This window comes from Lolium rigidum, chromosome 5 (assembly GCF_022539505.1).
Source record: "Lolium rigidum isolate FL_2022 chromosome 5, APGP_CSIRO_Lrig_0.1, whole genome shotgun sequence".
Taxonomy (NCBI): domain Eukaryota; kingdom Viridiplantae; phylum Streptophyta; class Magnoliopsida; order Poales; family Poaceae; genus Lolium; species Lolium rigidum.
Genome location: NC_061512.1, coordinates 71471745 through 71490294, shown reverse-complemented (window position 1 = coordinate 71490294; position 18550 = coordinate 71471745). Strand labels below are relative to the sequence as shown.

The 18550-nt window shown below is 44.9% G+C and overlaps 1 pseudogene; it reads left to right on the top strand.

Moving 5' to 3' along the window:
- The first annotated feature begins 1534 nt into the window (after positions 1–1534).
- Positions 1535–4844, top strand: LOC124655161 (annotated as a pseudogene).
- Positions 4845–18550: the final 13706 nt, after the last annotated feature.

Sequence of the window (18550 nt, the reverse complement as noted above, 5' to 3'; positions counted from 1 at the left end):
AACAAAGATCAAAGATGAGGTTGCTACATGGAGTATGGCGGGAGCGAAAGCATTGAGTAATGTAATACCGCGAGAGTAGGTGTTAGATTTTTTGGCTTGGCATTTTGGCCAAGTATGGGAATGTAAAACTCTAAAACTTCTTCTTTATCAATGAAAATGGTAAGTCTTTTGCCTTGTTTCAAAAAAAAAAACATCGCTTTGCATCCTATGCACCACACTGCGTGTTTGATGGACTTACATGATATTGCAACACGTTCGGTGGTAATCGGTCCTAAAACATGTCGCGTATAAATTTTAGTCAAAGTCAAACTTTGTAAAGTCTGATTGACTATATAGCAAAATTTATTATTATCTATGATATGAAATGTATATAATATAAAAATATATTACACCGTGATTCTAATAATACTGATTTTATATTACAAAAGTTGGTATATTTTGTTATATAGTCGGTCAAATTTTACAAAGTTTGACTTTCACGTAAAATTATGCGCAACATAAATTAGGATGGAGGGAGTTTTTCCTGGTGCTAGGATTAAGAAGATGTTCGATACATGCATTTTGGACGGCCGTACCCTGCGCTTTCTGTCCGATAGGAGTAAATAATCTGCACATTCTACACCCATAATCCCCTCCCAATTACCTGAATTAGACTAGCCATGGCCTAGTGCCTCCCAATTTTTTTGCTCGATCTGAACCACCGCGAAGTTGTCCAGTACCGCAATGCTACGACGAAGCGCCGCGCTGAACACGCCGTCCACCATGGGAACTCGCATGAGACCAGCGGGAACGCAAAGTCTATGGTGATGTTGCGGCCGAGGATGATGGTTGTGGCCGTGGCAATGAGGGAGGAGACGACGATGAAAACACATGGAGCCTCCATTGTGTGGATTTGATACTTAATTACAATCCCTATAAACTAATGTTTGCATTGAGTTTTTAATTATAGATTTTGTCCATAGACAATGCGTGATCATATGATGCTTGAAGGTTGAAAGAAAAAACAGTGAAGAAGATAAAGTGATGACTAAGGCTTTGATACATGAGTGATTTGAAGATTGATCATGAGATATTTGAACCTATATTAAATATATCTTGAAGAAGAAGATGGAGTGAGCTCTCGTGTGTATAAGACATCAACATTGTGCATAAAGAATAAATGAAGTGCAAATTTAAGAGATGGACCATTCTAAGAGATCATATGCTCGAAATTTATTGTCAATAACTCCATATGGTGATCAAGGATATGTGAAGACACGCCGAAGAATATGCTCTTCGGATAATCAAGAAAAGCATTCCATCTTGTTAATTCTATATTTTGGCTCATGTAAAAAAAATTTACCTACAAAGGTTATACATATTTTTTCTTCCAAAGTTATCAGACATTTTGAAATATATTTTTTAGGTGATGGTGCGAAAGTGCATTTTTGGACTATGTAACAACTTTTATGGAGCATGTGCGGAAGCAATGCGAGAACCCCACAAATTATAAAAGAGCCCTGCGAGAAAAACGAAATTCAAAGAAGCACTCCATGAAGTGAAAAATATCCCCGTCCCCTTCCGTCCGGAAAGACGACAAACAGAGTGAGACTAGGGTTTCAGGGTTCTCCGGGCCCTTCCGAAATCAAGCGGAGGCGGAACCTCCCTTCCCTGGTCGATCAACGGCGGCTACCATTTCTCCTCAGTTTGGCACCTTTCTGTTGGTTGGTTTCTCATTATCTGTTATGTATGGATTCGATTTGGGTTTTTTATAAATCTATCTGCGAGTATGTGTTCCCTTTCTTTCCGATTTGGTTAAGCGAGGGGGAGGCCAGCATTATCTAGCTAGGTTAACTCGATCCTCTTAGGTTACATTGTTGTTCCGTTATTCTCCTAGACTAGATGGAATATCGCGAAATTAGCTGGAGCAAGTACTGGATCTAGGGTATTGTCGATGTGGCTTCTACATTGTTTGATCAACAATATGATGAAACCACCAATTATCAACTGATACTGAAGAAGGTTCAGAAAGTTAACCATTACATGAATTATCTCTAATGTTCTCAAGTTATCTTCATATGCTCAATTTTGGTTGCTTGAGCAGAGGAAGAACCAGTATTGTCTAGCTATGTTAAGTCGATCTTCTTACGTTACATTATTGTTCCGTTAATGTCGTAAATCGAATATGCATGCTGTGAATGCCATGTAAGCTGGAACAAATACCGAGTTGAGCATATTCTTGATGTTGCGTCCTGTAGCTTCTTTCTTGTTTCCTCAGAAATCTGATGAACCCACCGATTGTAAGCATATACTTAAGAAGGTTCAAAAAGTTCATCGCTACATAAACTATCCCTAGTTTGATCAAATTATCTTCATATCCTTAACTTTGATTTCATTATATTTTAGTCAAGTTATTCATAAACCATGATTAGTGTTCAGGCAAGTTAAAAATGAAAAAAGGAAGAGAAGGAAGCAAAGGGCCAATGTTACGACCCCCTGTGGAACTCTAGGCTGTACCCCTATCTCAAACGTCTCTTAGAACTTTCTCCCTTCCTTTCGTTTTGTATTCGTGATTAAGATGAACTGGGAGGAAACTAGTATCCGACAAAGTTGGTTGCCTTTCATTTTCTTTTGAATCAGTGCAGGGAAAAGAATCTTAAAATTGCAGAGAATGTGTGTGAAAGCGAATAGTTTTGGTCCAATTATGCAATTTGCTCAGAATTAAAGGGTGCCTGTCATCACTCATGAAACACTGTAGTTTTCATCATTTCATGTGATCATTCAAATACTCATTTCTGTGTTATCTTGTACATAAGTACATTAATATTTCTAATTTGTTTCTTTGTTTGTTGACCCCTTCTTTCTCAATTTTGTAAGAAATTTCAGATATTTATGGTGATATTTCTGTTTACTTGTGCTTCTTCTTTTTCTTTACTACTGCATCTAGTTGGCTCCATATGATGGATTCTGACGCTGCTCATTTCAGCTCAGTGCTATATATACCTGCTAAACCTCGAGACTATCGAACTAGCCCAGCTGCATTGCTCGATGGAAGATCTCCCAGAGGCACTGTTGGCAGAGATCGTCTTAAGGATTACCAGCACAAGCGATCTGAATTCTCTTTCCCTTGTGTCGAAGCGGCTCTACATCATTGATTCATCTCAAAGGAGTGCTATTCGCATTGGCTGTGGCTCTTTCCCTGCTAGAGAAGCATTGGCATCACTTTGCTCCCGGTTCCCAAATTTGTCAAAAGTGGAAATCGATTATGCTGGTTGGAAGAGTGGTCATGGGAATCAGTTGGACAATAAAGATCTCCTTGTGATTTCATCTCAATGCCCCTCCCTGACTGAGCTCACCTTAAGCTTCTGCTCAGACATCAACGACTCTGGTCTTCGTTATCTAGCTTATTGCAAGAAATTGATATACCTTAGGTTGAACTCTGTACCAGAAATTACTTCAAGTGGGCTTCTATCTGTGGCAGTCAGTTGCAAGAGTCTATCTGGCCTCCTCCTTATCGCCTGTGATAAAATCGGAAGTGTGGAGTGGCTGGAGTACCTTGGTTGGAACGGGATATTGGAAGAACTTGTAGTAAAGAATTGCAAGGGAATTAGCCAGTATGACCTCCTACAGTTTGGTCCAGGGTGGATGAAGCTTCGGAAGTTTGATTTTGAGATGAAGGGAGGATTCTGGGGTGGCCATAGCTATGAGGAGGGTGGTTTTGATCCCCTATACAATGTTCACAAACCGAGTAGATCTGATATCTGGTGTGAGAGTTTGAAGGATTTGAGGTTGGCTTGCTTTAAAACTGAGACAGAAGTAGGACTTCGTTTTCTGTTGGGGAAATGTAAATCACTGGAGAGGCTGTGCCTGGAGTATGTTCATGGTCTAAATGACAACGACATAATTGTGTTATCTGAGAGCTGCCGCAACCTTAAAAGCATCTCACTTTGGCTCACACCTACGCGCTATGATGATCTAAATGGTGATGGTTTCAGGACCGCATTTACTGACAACAGCCTTAAGGCTCTAGCACTCAATTGCTCGATGCTTGAGGCTGTTGAACTCGCGTTTGCAGGTTGTGAGCACACGTATCCATCAGAAATAGGCTTCACACAGAAGGGTCTTGTGGTGCTCATTCAGTCTTGCCCGATTCGTGTTCTTGTGCTAAATGGCGCAAACTTCTTTGATGACGAGGGTATGATGGCACTCTCATCTGCTCCATTACTGGAGACACTCGAGCTTGTTGATTGCAGGGAAGTAACTGATGCTGGGTTTTGTTTCATTGCTCGTACCCCATGCTTGATTAATCTCACGCTCCGCCACTGTAAACGTGTGACTGATGTTGGAGTGGCCGAGCTGGTAAATTCACAGAAGTTAAAGTCTCTGATCATTGAATGCTGTCGCCGGGGAGAAGGCTGTGCAGGGGGCTGGCAGATCTGTTCAATACTCCGTTGAGACTGCAAGCCCCGGTGGGCTGAAAAGAATATACCCAATGTTACCTGGATGAAATGGCCTGCCAAAATTTTGAGTCTAAAATCCTCTGCTGGTGTCATCAAGTTGTTGCTTGCTGTGCATCCTCACTAGTGCTGGAAATGGGATAGCCTTACGCCGCTTGTGTGCTGTAGCTACTTCGTTGTGTAATTTCATCTATGCTTGTGTTGAGCAAGATTCATTAGAATCGTCCCAACATTCAGCATTTCGGGTGTTGAACCTGCAGACCTAGACTGTGCATCTTCATTCTGCATGGTGTTTTAGCATACTTTATTTGCCTGTTAATGGTTCTTGCTGATATACTTTCGCAAGCTGTGATAACTATGTAAGCAGTTTTGGAGCTGAATGTACCTGCCTTTTGAGTGCATCAGCAATTACTGAAGTTCTGAAAGTTTGATCTGTTTTTGTTTCAGTTAGCAACGACTATTTTTTTCAGAAGATGCAAATATTATCAGCATTGTCGATCTCAATAGCTGCATAGCGAGATTTTGGAAGGCTAGCTGGGAAAATTGGAACGCGACTTTCTAAATTTCTGTTCATGGCCACAAGAGCATGTCATCATACATGGATCGCAACTTATAGATTCATGCATGCTGATACAGTGTGTTTTTGCATGTTTGCTCGGTGTGTACATGTACTTGAGAAGCCCCAGTTTCATAGTACGGAGTAATTTTCTAGAGTATTTCTTGTGATAGTTTGTCTGTGGCATCTCTTTTTGTGTGGTCCTGCACATCCTCGGTGACCGTTGAACTACTGTAAGACTGGTGGAGACACGACACCGAATGGAAAATGGTAGACAAACTTGTTGTGATCTTAACACGCTTGTTCCTTGTGAAATTCGCCAGAACAATGTAAAAAGTTGATTTGCTAAAAGTTGACCCAGTTGCTGAAACTGGGATGCCGGGTTGGTGCCTTTCCCCGAAAGATGTTCTGGTGATCTTTGAGGTGTATTGAGAGGTATCATATTATACCCTATATAAAAGACAATCAAATTAGTGCCCTCTACAGCGATTTAGACACTGTAGAAGTGAAGTGCTAATTTCGTATGTTTTACTGTACCAGTTTTTTTGACGCGTGTCTCTCACGTTGCCTGTTTTGCTATATGGGTTTTCCTTCTTCATTTTTTTTAGGCTAGCAGGTTACCGGCAACCGGCTGTGGCCACAGATTTTGTTTGTATGGATATGTGAATCTCTCTGTAATTAAATTAAAGCCTGAATGGTGAAATTGGGTCTCTACTATTTTGGCTAATGTGGCTTTGCTGTGAGAAACGTGGCAGTTTTTGGCTAAGCCACCGCTTTAGAGATATGTCTAGGAGTTCCCGGATGTTTCTCCTTGCACATACGTCTCCTTCTCTTCATCTCCTGCATCCCAAGTTTAAAGAAAAAAACACTCCCACAACAGATCGTAGTTATAGGGTTTTCACACACTCATCTCCCCATCTGCCCGACTGATCCATCCCCTCACCATGACGGAGAACGGCGGCAAGACGTGACAGCCGCACCGTCACCTAGAGCGGCCCACGCATCCGGCGGAAGACGTGGTAGCGCCCGCCACCATGACCACCCCACGTTGAAGGCGGCCGAGGCAGAGGCGATGAGCCTGAACGAGGCTGAGCCGGATATTGAGGAGGAGGAGGAGGAGGCGGCCGAGGGGGACGGGCAGCACAAGCACGACGTGGGCGGCGGCAAAGAGGAGGCGGGTATACAGCGTTTACTGCAGGGTCTGCAGCAGGCGTAGCGCCGTACGCACATGGGTGTCGCCTTCCTCCGTGTAGTTCAGCTGCTGTCCGCGATCCATTCTCTCAGATCCTGCTGCTTCCCTCCTGTATATGGCAGCCACCTGGTGCCTCACGGACGATACCATCGGTGAACCCATCAGTTCTGGTTAGTCTGCCTCGCCCACTCACCACTGAGACCATGTTTCTTATTAGGATGTCATGCACCTTAGTAACATTAGGTGTCATCCACTTCAGCATTCTTTGTGCTCTTCCTTTTATTATTCTCTGTATTTCTTCTTCCACTTCCGTATCTAGCTTTATTCAATATTACTTAGTACTGCTGGATATTGATTATTTTTATCATTAGATCATATTTTCAAAATTACCCTCTTTTATTCGATCTTTAATTACTTGCACGTCGATATAATGCAACTGAATGATCCTGCCATGTAGATTTCCTTTCGCTGCAATATTAAGGAATTCACTATTCATCTAACTTACGAGGGAAATTTCTGGATGAACATTTTTCATTTCAATGAGCATAACGCAATACCAATATCGGGTCGGCTACTTTAAGCACATTTATTTTAACATAACTTTAAGCACATTTGAATTGTCCTTGCACTGTTGTGTGATGTGTGTCAGGCCAGTGACATCCCAGACGCGGGGATCAGAATGTGTCAATAAGGAATGGCAAAAAAATTGATTATATATTCAAGTTAGGTTCCATTCTCTTCTGTAATTTCTAGCTATTCCGTTGTTTTTAATTGCTGCGGCCAGTATAGTTTTCATAGCATTGATTGCGTCACAAGATTCAGTTAAGCACACAAAAATCTCATGTGGTACCAGTTGTTCTTAACATGACATTTTCTATTTTGTGCTCTGTATGGGCTAACTTACTTGACATACATTGTGTGGAATACATCATGCAACCCTCCAGCTCCTTACTTATTAATTGGTCTCTCAATCTTTGCAGATATTATTTTTTTGTGTGTCACTACCAGCAGCAGAGAAGATTTTGTGTTGAAAAAGACAGGTACACCCTTGCTTTATAGGTTCGTATAACAAAATTATTTTGGATTTTTTTCTTACAACATAATTGTTCCTTAGTTCATAGGTTTATATAGTGGTCCACAAAACTTTCTGGGAGATGATTGCTTTTTATTTGGCTATCACTACAGGAATGGAAGGCTACGCCGAGGGCCAGGCTATACGCCGACGGCCAAAAGTCGGGGCCGTCGGCGTATGGTCCGGCCAGGCCAGCCAGCCCTTTCGACCCTCGACGTAGCGCGGCCGTCGGCGTAGCGAGGTCTACGCCGAGGGCAGCCCTCGGCATATCTTTGGCCCTAGGTGTAGACAGGGCTACGCCGACGGCCACCCTCGGCGTAGGCAATTTTTGAAATTTGTCTAATTTGTAAAAATCATAACTAATTCATATGATGTCAGAAAAATGCGTATGAGGTATCATAATGTTCAGAAAAACATCCTCTATCCGTTTATGTCAAAATCATGCATATTTGAATCATGTACAATACCATGTTAACATAGAAACAATTCAATCACTTTCTTATATGTCTTCAGGTTCCCGTTTTAGCCAGATGGCAATTTAAACGAAGTCAGAAAATCTCGCGGAGCCGCATGACATCATTTTATGTGTCCTAATAACCACTCCAAAAGATGGAATTGGGATACGGCAATTATTTTGGAAAACCCTTCACGAACAGGGCTATCAAGTCCGGAGTTCTATGAATTTTAGGGCAAATGAGTAGGAAACGGCCCGTGACACCGCATAGTTTGTCGGAACGAGACCATATTTGGCACGTGCGTGGTCCCTGGGATGGGAAGCAAGGCCCGGGAGCGGATTTCCAATCTGACCCTGGGCGATGGTTTTTTCATTTTCGGGGTGCCAAAACGGGTTTTTTTTTTGTGAAGCAGCTGCATGGGGCGCATTTTAGTATTGCGCGAGACCTCCGCGTAGTGGTAGGACACCGCCTTCGCACCACATATCATATGCCATATGTGCGCGCTAGCTATCTGGGAATCCATGTGGCTTCCTGCGGTGTCCCGCCGAAACCGCTGGAAAGTGACCGGATTTGAACTAGGACTACACTTTTCATCGCTCAGTAAATTCCGGGAAAAATGTTTTTAGGTCTATGACATATCACTTTATATGCGAATTTTTTTCCGTTTAGCGCGATGGTAAACGGGTGCACCAGCGCGCCCGGTACGGCCATACCGCATCTCCGTGGGGACCCGTTTTAGCCAAATGGCAATTTAAACGAAGCCAGAAAATCCCGTGGAGCCGCATGGCGTCATTTTATGTGTCCTAGTAACCACTCCAAAAGTCGGAATTAGGACACGGCAATTATTTTGGAGAACCCTTCACAAACAGGGCTATCACGTCCGAAGTTCTATGGCTTTTAGGGCAAATGAGTAGGAAACGGCCCGTGACACCGCAAAGTTTGTCGGAACGAGACCATATTTGGCACGTGCGTGGTCCCTGGGATGGGAAGCAAGGCCCCGGGAGAGGATTTCCAATCCGACCCATGGGCGATGGTTTTTTTCATTTTCGGGGTGCTAAAACGGGTTTTTTTTTGTGAAGCAGCTACATGGGGCGCATTTTAGTATCGCGCGAGACCTCCGCGTAGTGGTAGGACACCACCTTCGCACCACATATCACATGCCATATGTGCGCGCTAGCTATCTAGGAATCCATGTGACTTCCTGCGGTGTCCTGCCGAATCCGCTGGAAAGTGACCGGATTTAAACTAGGGCTACACTTTCCGTCGCTCAATAAATTCCGGGAAAAATGTTTTTAGGTCTATGACATATCACTTTATGTGCAAATTTTTTTTCCGTTTAGCGCGATGGTAAACGGGTGCACTAGCCCGCCCGGTACGGCCATACCGCATCTCCGTGGGGGCCCGTTTTGGCAAAATGGCAATTTAAACGAAGTCAGAAAATCCCGCGGAGCCGCATGGCGTTATTTTATGTGTCGTAGTAACCACTCCAAAAGTCGGAATTAGGATACCGCAAGTACTTTGGAAAACCCTTCACAAACAGGGCTATCACGTCCGGAGTTCTATGGCTTTTAGGGCAAATGAGTAGAAAACGCCCCGTGACACCACATAGTTTGTCGGAACGAGGGCATATTTGGCACGTGCGTGGTACCTGGGATGGAAAGCAAGGCCCCGGGAGCGGATTTCCAATCCAACCCATGTGCGATGGTTTTTTCATTTTCGGGGTGCCAAAACGGGTTTTTTTTGTGAAGCAGCTACATGGGGTGCATTTTAGTATTGCGCGAGACATCCGCGTAGTGGTAGGACACCGCCTTCGCACCACATATCACATGCCATATGTGCGTGCTAGCTATCTGGAAATCCATGCGGCTTCCTGCGGTGTGCCGCCGAATCCGCTGGAAAGTGACCGGATTTGAACTAGGGGTACACTTTCCGTCGCTCAATAAATTCCGCAAAAAATGCTTTTAGGTCTATAACACATCACTTTATGTGCTAATTTTTGTCCGTTTAGCGTGTTAGCGAACGGTGCACCAGCCCACCCGATACAGCCATTTCGCATCTCCCGAGGGGGCCGTTTTAGCCACATGGAAAATTGGGCGTCATATTTGGATTCCTCTAATATTTAGGTTCAAATGATGGTATAGATGTTATATTTAGATTCCTCTCATTTTTCTGATCGATTTAGACATATTATTTGTGGAATTTCGATTTTCCGATTTAAAGATATTAATTATTCCATATTAAATAGAAAAAAGACCATAAAATAAAATCATTTTATTGTTATTTGAATTCAATATTATTATTACTTATATATTCATTGTTGTCTACTTAAGTAATTGTTTGGGATTCAAAAATAAAGAGGTGTGCATCACGGTTCAAGGGTTAATAGGGTTGATATGCTATTATTATCAGCAAGAGGTGTCAATTCTATAATGGAAGCTCGTCCGAATGGAACCAAGAAGTTAAGCGTGGTGATGCTGGAGTAGTGTGAGGATGGGTGACCGACTGGGAAGTTTAATCATGATTGTAATTTGACCTAAGATTAAGTGTAGTTAGAGTTAAAAGTGTATTGGATGAAAGATAAACAAGTAAAAAAAAGAAAAAAATTGTGTAAAAGAAAATAAAATTAAAAAAAAATTAAAAGTCTATGCCGAGGGTTTTGCCGTCGGCATATAGAAAAAAATATTTTTTTTCTTGAATTTTTTTGGAAAAAGAAATTTTGAATTTTTTAAAAGTCTATACCGAGGGTTTTGCTGTCGGCGTAGCGTGCTACGCCGAGGGCCAGGCTACGCCGACGGCGATAGTGGCTATGCCGAGGGAGTTATACGCCGAGGAGCTATGCCGAGGGCGGCCCTCGGCGTAGCCTACGCCGACGGCCAAAGCAGGCTACGCCGAGGGTTCCCGGCCCTCGGCATATAGTCCCATCCATCTGTTTACTTGTTTTCCCAATTTCAGAGGTAGGAAACAGTCTTGCATGCATTTTCTACAATTCAATGGTAAATATGGTAGAACCTCTAAACCTCATGCTTATATGAATATGAGACAACTCAATCCTGCCTTCCATTGTCCAGTATGCTGAACAGATGTAAAATTTGGGTCTGCATAGCTATTCAGACAAGTGGCAAGGACATGTATTACGAATATCTTTTCCTAGCATTATCTTTTACTCCATATCCAATAACTTCTACACTATCAGTTATTGACTAAGAGATTAATCTTCACTTATAATACACACACAAGTCTGTACTTATGTTTTTGTGTTGACTTTACATGGAAGTGTATAATGATTTGCGCTTCCTATGTCAACTATCTGACAAGCAGATATAAGATGTTCATGGTTAACACTTACAGTATTACACACTATTGTGTAAATAGTCATGAATTCAAATCCAACTGCAGCTAACATGCCATTTGGAAGGTTTGATTTTATAAAACCTTCAAAAGTATGACCATTTTTTTATGGTCGTAGCAATATTTTTATAGAGGTCAGTATGTTCATGCCACGCCCAACCAGTTGTCATGGTTTAGATGGTTCAACAGAATATTGATTCTATGGCTGTTGAGATTGTTCTCCTATTGGTCGTCTCTCTTGCTTGGTACTGTGCACTGTCGTTTTCGGTGTCTCTTTGTCTCAATGTGCTTTCTCGGACGTGGATGCTCGATGGAGAGAGATTTGCCTGGGCAAGTGGCCGATTGCCGATATGTCTGATTGTATTGCTTCCCTTCATCTTTATTTCTACGATATGTATACTTGCTAATCCCGTATTTTCTCATGGGCAGTTTAAAGTTGTAGTTTCGAGGGTAACATCAACGAATGAGTTGAATATATTTGGGATAGATGAAACTGGTGCACCATCTATGGAGACAAGTTATATCAAAGAAGTGCTTGAACACCTCCAAAAATGTTGCCTGCAATCTACCGTTCCATGTCTAATTAGTCATATACTTCCATTTTCAATATGTATACTGTACACTCACTTAACTAATGTCTTCTCCTACTCTTTCATTCCCAGAGTTCTATTTTGTGCAGACGGAACCAGATGTGCCAGTTCTACCCCCAAGGCCCCAACTGAGTAGTACTGTGTTAGACTGAAGTTTGCAGATAGCTCTGAAATGCGGGCATCATCAGTAATTTGTACTGAAGTATTTTATAATGGCACATTTTGTCAGTACAAACGTTTTGCTGTGTAATCGGTCTAAGTTGATCATCCACATCTTATAGTGATTGCGCAGATGACCAGCCTCACTAAATACTGAGGTCTGTTGTACCACAGCGGATCGACCTACCTTTAGTAAATGATGTTTGCCTTGGACGAGATTACTGAATCATCGACTGAATATAATCTGATCTTCTGCTATGTCAGAGGAGGAAAGGATGATGGTTTCTTCCGACGGGATTTGATCACTAGAAATTTTAGTTGTACTAGACTAGGACATATTGTAATATTATATGTACTATTTACGTCTGGCTATTCCATGGACTATGTATAAGATATCGATAAATATTTGTGCCACTGGCTAATTCGTACTACTACTCTAGATGTGCACATGGCAGCAATGCAGCATGTATCTCCACTTTTGTGTATTAGTGCATTTTCCAGACCACATTATCAAACAATTTGCAAAAAAAAAGCATACAAACTCACGGGCGCGGCGTGCCGCCGCGCCACCCCTTCCTAGTTCTATCTTAGAGTCGATTTTGACAAAACTGACCTATTTCTAGTAACAACGCACAAAATAACCTGTCCCAGAAAAGATTTCACGATTTGACCCTTTTTCTTGGCGCCGCACCGGACGGAGCCAAGCTCCATACCATAACGCCCCGGGTGAAGGCGCCATGGTCGCACGACGCCGCGCCTAATGGCGTCATGCGTGCACGACGCCGCGGCTGGTGGCGCTATGCCCCCCGACTTAAAACAACGCGACCAGCCCCTCTCGTACCCCTTCGTCCTTCGTCCAGAGACAGAGAGAGACGCGGGCTGAAGCATGGCGCCGCCGCACCCGCCTCTCTCCCCACCACTCAAATCCCTACTCTAAAGCCTCCAATCCTTCTCTCTCTTTGGTGGATCTACTTCCCCTCCGAAATCTGAAGGTATTCCCCATCGATTTTCCTCCGAATTTTTGGTTTAAGGCAAGGTTTGGCCGGTTTTGGGTAACCCTAGTTCATCCCCAAATTAAGTCTTTCGGTCCGAATTGATATGGCTTGACATGTGTGACAATCTTGTGGTTATTTCTGTAGTTAGGGGTTAGTAGATCTGTGAGGTATTGTTAGGTTGGTAATGTTGGATTATAAATCTTGCCTACCATGTTTCCCTCAAATATTTGTATTAGCAATGAAATAGAATTGTTCACATATGTAGGATGGAAATAGAATTGTTCTTATTCTCAATGTGTTCTTATTGTTATGAAATAGTTATACCGGTTTTTTCTTATAATATGTAGTAACTTGTTTATATTTGCTCACATATGTAGGATGGAACCGGAATCTATCCTAGATGACTATTATGACAAATGGCACCGCGGAAGGATTATGGCGGAGAAAGGGGAGGTTTTGAAATGGTTGCACTTGAGGTGCCATGAGGTCCATGGCAAGAAGATGCCATATGACGAGCGATACACACAATATATCAAGAAGACCGGACTTCTCCCTTTCGTGCACCTTGTGTCCCGGTCGACGCCGCATATGAACCCATGCGCGATCACGGCACTAGTTGATCGATGGAGACCGGAGACACATAGTTTCCACTTGCCTTGTGGGGAGATGACAGTGACTCTGCAAGATGTTTCCATGATCCTGGCACTTCCTATCAAAGGGGAGCCTGTGTGTCGTAACACAGCTTCTGATGGATGGCGTGAAGCGATGAGGGATCTCATTGGGAACGCGCCGACGATGGAGAAGATGTCTGCTGGTGCTCCTTATTCTTGGATCCAAAGGAACTTCAAGAAGTGCCCCGAGGGCGCCGAGGACGAGGTGGTTGAGATGTATGCTCGGGCGTACTTGTGGTATGTTGTGAGTAGGGTTCTTTTCTCAGACGGCACCGGATCGAATGCCTCCTTCATGTGGCTCCAGCCTATTTGCGGGTTGGGAACATAATCTCGGTTAGGGGAACAGCGACACTCGCTTACTTGTACCGACAGGTAATAACTTGTACCACCTGGATTGTTGTCTTTCTTCGCTACATTGTTCATTACTTGTACCCTGGATTGTTGTCTTTATTCGCTATATACATATTGTTTTTGAATGTGCAGTTGGACGACGCGTGTTGCAAAACAGGAAAAGGAGCAAGTATTGGTGGTTGTATGCTTCTATTGTCCATATGGTCGTGGTTGCGCTTGCCAGTTGGCCGTCCCATTGAGATGCGCCGGAATGATTGGAATGATCATAGAGACCCTTTACGTTTTCCTACCGCGGCGTACATATGGGACAATACTGAACCTTTCCATGGTGAATCTAAGGAATGCTACATGAGGTACATCAGCCAACTCGACGCTCTTACCCCGGAGAAGGTAATAACTTGATTGGTCTTTATTTCAATTTGCTTTCCACCACATGGCTCAACCAACCTGAGGCTTGTATTACGCATAGGTGACATGGGAGCCCTATGGAGAGCCCAGGAGTATTGCTCGACATATATTGTTTAGGCTGAACCCGAAGTGTCTAGAAGAAGCACATCTTTGGCGGATGACTTGTCCATTGATATGCTTTTATGCAGTTGAGTACCATCTACCAGATCGGGTGATGAGACAGTTTGGTTTGTTCCAAGAGACCCCGCCGCCATGGAAGGACACTAGAATAGAGTTGCACGCATGAGTCCTTCATACATAACATATTCATGACCTACTGAATATACTGCTGAATATACTGCTGACTATGAATTATAACTTTCAGGTTGGACAAAATAAGGCAGAAGAAGGAGAAGAATTGGCCCATCCGTCACAGGCACTACATCAGCAAGTTCAAGGCCATCATCAGGAGGATTGAGGACCCCAAAACTGTTCCGGTTCCTATGCAACCATTTGATAGCGAAGCATTCAGCCGGTATCTTTTCTGGCTAGGTAGTGTGTCTCGTTTGTACATAAAGGCGCCGGCTTTTGCACCCGTGGACGTAGGAGACGGAACATATCCGGATGATGAGGACATGGCCAAGTTGGATTATAACAGACGCACAAGAGAGGGTAGAAACCCTGACCCCACACGTGAACTCCGATTTGTGCTAAGTATTTAACGCATTTGTACTTCTTATGGTGAAGAGAGGAAGCATGATAACTTGATTATTTTGGTAGCGTGAGGAGGTATCTAGAGTATTGAGCGATGCTGAGTTAGCATTGCAATCCGGGACCGAGTCCACCCTTCGAGTTTTCGCTGAGGTACGAGTGAGATAATTTTGTTTCCATGCATGCATGTTTCTCCAAATGTTCTAACATTACAACCCTCCAATCACAGCGCACGAAGAATTGGGCCCGTGGCTTATGTGCTTTGCTTGGTTGCCGTACCATCGAGGCCGCCTCACCGACGAGGCCAACTCCCACTTCCAGCTATGAGCACAATGAGGATGAGGATGAGGGCGGCGGTGACGATGAGGTCGATGGTGATGGCGAGGATGATGAGGGTGGGGATGAGGATGAGGATGAGGGTGGCGATGAAGATGAGGATGAGGGTGGAGGTGATGGAGAGGATGATGAGGGTGAGGATGAGGGCGAGGAAGAGGTATTGACACTCCTTTTTGCCCGTGGCTTATGTGCACTATAGTTGAGGCTTAACATGATGACTTCCCTTTATGTTGTGTAGGAAGAACTTGGTGCAAAACAACACGATGAGATTGGCATGTCCCAACTTCTTGATGCACCGGCTCCTAGTCAACGGTTGAAGCGGCATAAACCGAGAGAGCCATACACTCCGGATGAATGGAACAAGAAGAAGGCACTTGAGGAGGAGCGGGCACGGAAGGCGGAGCGTGCACGCAAGGCACATGAGGGCGAGGATGACGACGGTCCTAGAAGGAGGAGGAAGAACGAGCACCGTATGAAGGCGAACGCGGACCGCCCTTCGGCCAAAAGAGGGAAGGGGAGGGACTGATCAATTGTGTGTCTAGTTGAACTTGTGTGTCCAGTTGACCTCTTGTTGAACTTGTGTGTCTAGTTGAACTCTTTGATCAATTATGTGTCTAGTTGAACTCTTGTTGAACTTGTGTATCCATTGTCATGTTCCAAATCATGTCATGTTATAATTTCTGTCAAGTTGAACTCTTGTTTTTTGCTGTCAAAGTACTGGTTGCACTGACCTTGCTGTCTTACAAAGAAACAGACCATGGCTCCATGGCTCGCGGAGCCAAGCTCCAAAGCATGGCTCCATGGCTCGCGGAGCCATGCTCCAAAGCATGGCGCCGTCGGCAGGGGCGCTATGCGGCATGGCGCCGTAGGCAGGGGCGTTAAGCAAGCTTGGCGCCGTCAGTCGCCGCATGGCGCCGTCGGTTCTTGCATGTGCTGGTGAGTTCGCGGCTGAAAAAATTTCCAAGGACCTTGGCTCCGTCCAGGGCGGAGCCATGCTGCAAAGCATGGCTCCACCACCCACGGCGCCATGCTATTGTGCATAGCTCCTTCTCCGACGGAGCCATGAGTTGTCCATGTATAAAATCTTACAGAACCTGCCTCCAAACGATGATGTCGACATGACAAATTTACATAGCATAGCTAATCAAGTTTTACACATAGTTCGAGCACAAAGTTTACACATAGGTTTCATGCATAAGTTTTACAACATAGTTCAAAGCACAAAAGTTCACAACATCATCGACACGAAGACAAATGATAGATAGTCTACTGAGTACAACGCCCATATTTTCCTTTCCGCTTCTTCGCATCTTCTTCCGCTGCCTTCTCCTTTGCAAGCCTATCCATCTCTCGTTTTAATTCCCACTCTTTTGCCTTCTTGTCATCTTCTATCATTTTCTTTCTTTTCAAATGGTAATCATCCATCATCTTCTTGAAAACCTTGTGATCTTCCTCCCTTTTAATTCTTTCGCGCTCCCTCTCCCACTCAGCCTTCTCCTCCTCGATCTTCCTTGTTGCTTCCGCATACCGCTTTCTGTACTGAAGATGCTCCCAGGATGGTATCTCCGGTACTTCCCACTTGTTCTTCAGCTTCTCTACAACTGGAGCTTTTTTCCCGTAGTTCCTCCAACCTCCGGATGCCATACCTACAGAACTCTAGATATTTACATTAGTAGAAAAATGTAAGAATGTTTAATCATTGACGACATAATTTTCATACCTATAATCTATGATCCCGGAGCGGGACCTCTTAGGTAACCAAACATGCCCCTACCCCTACCATCACCACGCCCACCACCATGCCCAAGACCATCACCACCATGCCCAAGACCATCACCACCATGCCCACCACCATGCCCACCACCATGCCCACCATGCCCACCACCATGCCCACCATGCCCACCACCATGCCCAGCACCATCACCACCATGCCCACCACCATGGCCAGCACCATCACCACCATGCCCACCACCATCACCACCATGCCCACCACCATCATCACCTTTATTATTGTGTCCCTTCGATCTCTTCCTTTGGCTACAACCTCTATTGTTATGTCCTTCCTTGTTACATTGTCCACAACGGGTCGTGTCACGAGGCTCCGCAAAATGTTGGTTGCCCCATTGCCTTCGGTACCCACCTACCCAATCATCCATGTCGCCCCGGAAACGCTTTGTTTGAGTTCTACCCCGTTTGACAACCTTTAAAGCCGGATCGGGCCAAAGATCAAGTCCATGATACTCTGGCCATTGACTTTGGTCCAAATACGGTTGAAATCTCCACTAGTAGGAAAACCCTTATAGGCAAAGCTTAGTTCTGTGGCGCACCATTTTGAATGCGCCACAGAAACTTATTTTGTGGCGCACCATGCTAGGGGCGCCACAGAAATAGCTTAATTTTGTGGCGCACTGCTGAACACTGCGCCACAGTAATTGTATGGGGCCCACATCCTGCCACCACCAATTATTAGTGTAGGTATTTCTGTGGCGCAAATGGCCTGCTGCGCCACAGAAATAACTCTTTCTGTGGCGCACGTGCTTCGGTGCGCCACAGAAGTAGTTGATTCTGTGACACACTGGCTCGGGTGCGCCACAGAACTAAGAGAACTTATATCATCGCCCGTGCCCTCCCCCACGCCTGTTCACCTCTCCCCTCCCCTCTCCCCTCTCCCCTCTCCTCCGATCCGCCGCGCGCCGCCATGGTCGTCGCCATCGCCGTCGCCGCCGCCTTCCTCCGCGAGGGCCGCATGCCGCCACGGTCCTCCCATCCCCGCCACCTGCAGCACAAGCTGCCGCTACGGCGAGGAGGGGCCGCCGTGAGGAGGGGCCGCCGTCGCGTGAAGGTGGAGGAGCCGCCGCGTCCTCCTCCTCCTCCACCGCTGCCGTCGTCGTCAACCTCCTCCTCCACCCTGTCGTCGGTGAACTCTCTCCCTCCCCTCCCCTCCCCTCCCCTCCCCTCCCTCTTCCTCTCCGCGCGAGCACAAAGTGCTCGACGAAATGCTTGTGTGCTGCTCCGGTTGTGTCTGTCGTTGTTGTTGTTCCGTGCTAGCTGTCTGTTGCTCGTTGATGTGCTACTCGGATGCAATCTATCTATCTATCCTAGCTTGATGTCATTGTTGCTGCAGCTAGATGCATGCTCCGGTTGTGCTACCGTTGTCGTTGATGTACTTGCTGCCGTTGTCTTGTTGATCTATCTATCCTAGCTTGTTGTCATTGTTGCTGCAGCTAGATGCATGCTCTTGCAGCTTCTCACCATTCCCGGTGAACTATACTGTTGCTATTGCTTGTGTGT